General features: G+C 37.3%; 1 protein-coding gene across 1 annotated transcript in view; it reads left to right on the top strand.

The window, feature by feature from the left end:
* The first annotated feature begins 995 nt into the window (after positions 1–995).
* The window catches only part of DZIP1L (DAZ interacting zinc finger protein 1 like), a 64,107-nt gene continuing 59,696 nt past the window's right edge, over positions 996–5,406 (top strand). The window contains exon 1 of the mRNA XM_027845240.1: positions 996–1,108. The gene's annotated coding sequence lies outside the window, so the exon portion shown is untranslated. The remainder of the gene's footprint in view (positions 1,109–5,406) is intronic.

Here is a 5,406-nt window from a genome sequence, read left to right as displayed (position 1 = left end):
CAAATAGTTCCATTCACTTAGCCTCTCAATAGTCTTTCCTCGAGGGCAAAGGAGTGGAGACAATACAACGTAGTTCTCATACTGATAAGTAACACCAGAGGTATCCCTAGTAAAGGTGGAATTGTGGGACTATAGAACTGAGTGGGTGATAGGCAGAGGTGCTTTTCTCTTTCCCTTAGTCTCCCCTTCCTGCTTCCCACTAGCTGCTGCTCCCTCTTCCTTTTCTTACCTGGGTGTCTCTGCCTCTATTGACCTTGCTGTCTTCTTCTGCTTTTCCTTTTGTGGCAAGAAGTCTCTCTACTTCTGTCTTACTCTTTTTGTCCTAGATTTCTTCCCCCAACTCCACCCCTGCCCCAGCTATAAAAAGTATTAATTTTATGTTTCCTGTTTTTAGCTAAAAAGAGTTAAATCCCCAAAAAAAGCAAGAAAAAAGTTAAATCTTAATTCTTTAAAATTCAACAAACAGTTATTGAATTACCAGCTATGTGCAGGGTACCATATTAAGTGATGGGAATACATGGATGAAGAAGGACATAGTCTCAACTACCTAGACTCTTTAAACTAAACCATATTAATTTTTTGCTTGTTTGTAGTCCTTGATTTTTTTTTCTTTTCTGTGGTTCCATGATTCTCAATAGAAAAAAAAATTTCCCCCAGGAAATTGGAAAAAAAAAACAAACTTCTGTTTTAGTTGAAAGGAGTGAATTATTGCAGTGAAATTTTAGGTATTCTGGGAGGTTGGTGAATCTGTTTTGAGGTTAGAGCCCATCTCAGTTTACTCCCTCCTTATTGATAATCATTACCCCTAAATTGTGTTTCAGAGTAAAGGACACATTTGAATCTGGTTAATGAATTCCTGGTATTTTTTTCTTAGCTGGGAGAACCACAGATTTTTTTTTTCCAAACAGAAACAAACTTAAAAATAGCTTGTCTTGATGCTGGGTCTTGGTCAGTTCCCTCCCATTCTGGTGGGAGGGAGGATGGGGTTGGTCTCCTCAGTATGAGTCTAACCACCCGGGAGGCAAACCCTGTGTGAGTGGATTGCCTTTTACCACAACTCCAAAGGAAGTTCTGTGGCTGTTTTGTTTTCCATGGGAGAAGACTGAAGGTAGGGGACAATGTTTTCCATGTTCTTAATTCTATCTCCAAGGGAGAGCCCGGGAGCTTCTCATTTTGTTTGGATAGCAACTTCCGAGTGCAAAGGGAACTCGGAATTTTGCAGGAGAATGCAATGGAGTTGAGAATGGGGGTGGGAGATTTTCCTTAGCTACAAGAGATTTAGTCCAAATGTTATAAGAATTTGAAAATGAAAGCCTGGAGTCTGAACGGGAGACACTCTGTACGTCATTCTGGTCCTCCTGTTTTTTGTTTTTTGTTTTTTCCACTTTGTTATACTGAGGAGAGGGGTTGGAGGTGGGAAGTACACTGGTCACAAGTGGCCCTTTCTATTTATGTTTTAGAGGACTCTGAAACTCCTAAAATTCTGCTGGAGAATGTGGAAAAACTACCTCAAGACTTTTGTTTAGGAGGAGAGAAGGGAGAGATTTGTTAGTATCCCAAAGTTAGAGCAGGATTGTTTCACATTGACTTCATTTGGTTAAATATTAGCGGCTATGCAATGCCCTGCATAGCTAAGCAACCCGCACAGGCCCCATATGTCTCATATTTCACTGCCGAGACTCTGCTTGCAGATAGTATAATTTCTGTCTCTTAAAGTTTAGGCGTTTCTTCCCTTTTTCAGTTATTCTTGCCTTTCCTTTTTCTCTGGGCTATTCATAAGATAATTCAAGAGTGTCTTTACTAGAATCACGGTGGTTCAACCATGCTGTGGCCAAGAACCCTGTGTTAGTGTCCTGCTTGGCCTCCTCTAAGAAAGACAGCATTTGGGGATGATTGTATTTTTAAAAAACAAAGATGATTTTTCATTATTATGTTTTGATTAGTGTTTTTAGGGCTGTTTGTATGCCTATTTCAGATGAAAATGAAATTTCTCCCTCTTCAAATTAATTATAGCTCTTTTCCTAGACCTCTCTCCTTTGTACTTGCCTCACTTTCGTGTATTACTTAGCAAATTTTAACTCATTTTAACCCATTAATTAGTTTTTAAAGTTTAATTTTATTATTAATTTTTTCTAATTAACAGGCATCTCTTTTCTTTCCCTCCCACTTCCCTCAACATCATAACAAATATGCATAGTCAAGCAAAACAAATTCCCACATTGGCTATGTTCATGTATGTCTCATTGTGCATTTTGAGTCCATCGCCTCTCTGGCAGGAGATGGGTAGCTAGCTTCATTTTTGGGTCCTTTGGAATCATGGTTTGTCATTGCATTAATCAGAGTTCTATTTTTTTCAAAGCTGTTTTTCTTTTTAATGTTGTCATTGTATAAATCATTTTCCTAATTTTATTTACTTCACTCTTCCTCAGCTGACAGAGGTCTTCTTAGTTTCTCCTGAATTGCCCATTTCATCATTTATTACAGTGAAATAATCCATCATTTCATTCTTTAGTATAATTTGTTTAGCCACTCTCCAGTAGGTGCATACTCCCTTAGTTTCCAGGTTTTTTGCCTTAAAAAAAAAAAAAGAGCTGCTATAAACATTTTTGTACATTTGGATCTTTCCTTTCCCCTCCCCTTTTAAAAAATCTCTTTGGCCCAGGATCAAAGGCTATGCAGTTTATTTATTATTATTATTATTTTTTGGCTACAGTTTTTAATTGTTTTCCAGAATGGACAGATTATTTCACAGCTCTACCAAGAGTGCTTTGGTATGACTATTTTCCCACAATCCCTTCAATATTTGTCATTTTACTGTTTTGTCATTTTTGCCAATATGATGGGTGTTTGGTGGAACCTTAGAATTGCTGTAATTTCTATAACTATTGGCAATTTGGAGCATTTTTTTATGTGATTTTTTTTTTTTTGGTTAGGCAGTAACTTGCCCAGGGTCACACAGTTAGTGTCAAGTGTCTGAGACTGGATTTGAACTCAGGGCCTCCTGACTCTAGGGCCAGTGCTCTATCTACTGCGCCACCTAGCTGCCCCGATATGATTGTTGATAGTTTGGATTTCTTTCTTTGAAAATTGCTTGCTCTTATTTATTTGATTATTTATTTAGTTACTCATTATGTTGTAAGCTCTTTAGGAGCAGGGCCTATGTTGTAACTATTTTTGTAATTTCAGGGTCTAGCACAGCTCCTTGTGTAAAAAAGTCCTACCTATTATATTTACTGTCTGTGTGACCCTGGAGAAGTAACTCAATTTGTTGTTGACTCATTTTTTAGTCACGTCTGACCCCATTTGGGTTGTTCCTGGCAAAACTACTGGAATGGTTTGCCATTTCCTTCTCCATCTCATTTTATAGATGAGGAGACTGAAGCGAACAGGATTAAATGACTTGCTCAGGGTCAATTACAGTTAGTAATTGAGGCTGGATTTGAACTCAGGAAGATGAGCCTTCCTGACTTCGGGCCAGGCACTCCACTACTGTACCACCTAGCTGCCACAGTCACTCAGTACCCCAGGCAACTTTTACAGTTGCAGAAAGTTGCTAATCTGCGTTGGTAGAGGGAGTTTCTTAACAAAGGAACATACAAGTCAATGAAATTCCAACTTTGCCCTAAAACTAAAAAAAAAAAAAAAAAAAAAAAAGATGTTCTCCAGTTTTCTACTTTCTTTCAGATTATCTACTAGGAACCTAGTAGGTACTTGAAAGAGAATTTCAGGTTATAGGATCCATTGGATGCATTTTTTTTTGTAAGACAAATTAATTAAGGAGGAATGGGGTGAATGAGAGCATTGCTGATTAAGATCAGTCAGAGTTATATATACACACACATACATATATATACACATACATGCATACATATATATGTTTTAGTAATATAGCTATAGCATTTACATGCAATCATCCTACAAATTAATATATTGTAACTAATATATTAACATAAATATACAAATTGATTAAGACCAGCTATGATGTAAATATTGAAAATCTTCATATAACAGAGAGATAATTCTGGACCCTTTCCCTGAATATGAGAAAAAATGATGAGTTCTATAGAAATGGGAAACATCTGTCAAGGTAAACTGTCCCACTGGTATCCTCCTCAAAGAATATTTATTTTTATTATTATTATTATTTCCTTTAAAAAATCCTTATTTTTCCCAGTCCTGTCAACTCCTATTTTTTACCTTTTCCATCTATTCTTTTAATTTAAATGACATTCATCTAGAGTTTTTCTTTTCCAAGTTCCTCTCTTTCCTCCTCCCAGAGCTTTTGTTTACTTATTTCCCTACCTCAGAAACATTCTTTCAATTCTTCAACCTTTTCTCTTCCTGATGTTTTGACCCTCTTAAATCTATAGCAGCTACAGGAATACTTAATGTGGTTTGCAAAGTCTTTGGTTGTTCACTTTCAGTTTTGGGAAAGTTCTTAAATTAGTACTACAAATGACCCCTTAGATTGTTTTGCTCATTGATGCTTTCTTTTTGTTCTCTTAATGTCCCTTAATGTGAAAATCTTTTTTTTTAATTGATAAATTTATTTATTTTTAGTTTTCAACATTTACTTCCACAAGATTTTGAGTTCCACATTTTCACCCCATCTCACCCCTCCCCCCACCCCAAGATGGCATGCATTCTGAATACCCCTTCTCCTAGTCTGCTTTCCCTGCTATCTCTTTCTCCCTTCCCCTTCTATTTTCCTGTAGGGCAGGATAGATTTCTGTACCCTATTTCCTGTATTTCTTATTTCCCAGTTGCATGTGAAAACATTTTTTTTAAACATGTGTTTTTAAAACTTTGGGTTCCAAATTTTCTCCCTTCCTCCCTCCCCACCCACCCTCTTTGAAAAGGCAAGCAACTCAATATAGGCTATACATGTGTAGTTATGCAAAACACTTCCATTGTAGACATGCTGTGAAAAAGAACTCTATTTCCCTTAAACCTATCCCACCCTCGCATTTATTCTATTCTATCTTTTGACCCTGTCCCTCCTCAGAAGTATTTGCTTCTGATTACCCCCTTTCCCAATCTGCCCTCCTCTCTATCATCCCCCTACTCTCTTGTCCCCTTCCCCTCCTATTTTCCTGTAGGGTAAGACAGATTTCCATGCCCAATTGAGTGTGTATGTTATTCCCTCCTTAAGTCAAATCCTATGAGAATAAGATTCACTCATTCCCTCTCACCTTCTCCCATTTCCCCTCCACTGTAAGAGCCTTTTCTTTTCTGTTTTTTTGTGAGATAATTTACCCCATTCTACCTTTCTCTTTCTCCTTCTCCTAGTATAATCCTTTCTCACCCCTTACTTTTATTCTCCAGATATGACTCCTTCATCTTCAACTCACCCTGTGCCATCTATCTATCTATCTATCTATCTATCTATCTATCTATCTATCTATC

Source organism: Vombatus ursinus, unplaced genomic scaffold (assembly GCF_900497805.2).
Source record: "Vombatus ursinus unplaced genomic scaffold, bare-nosed wombat genome assembly UNPS02014959.1, whole genome shotgun sequence".
Lineage (NCBI taxonomy): Eukaryota > Metazoa > Chordata > Mammalia > Diprotodontia > Vombatidae > Vombatus > Vombatus ursinus.
Note: the sequence above shows the minus strand (reverse complement) of the source record. Positions and strands in the feature narration are given on the sequence as shown.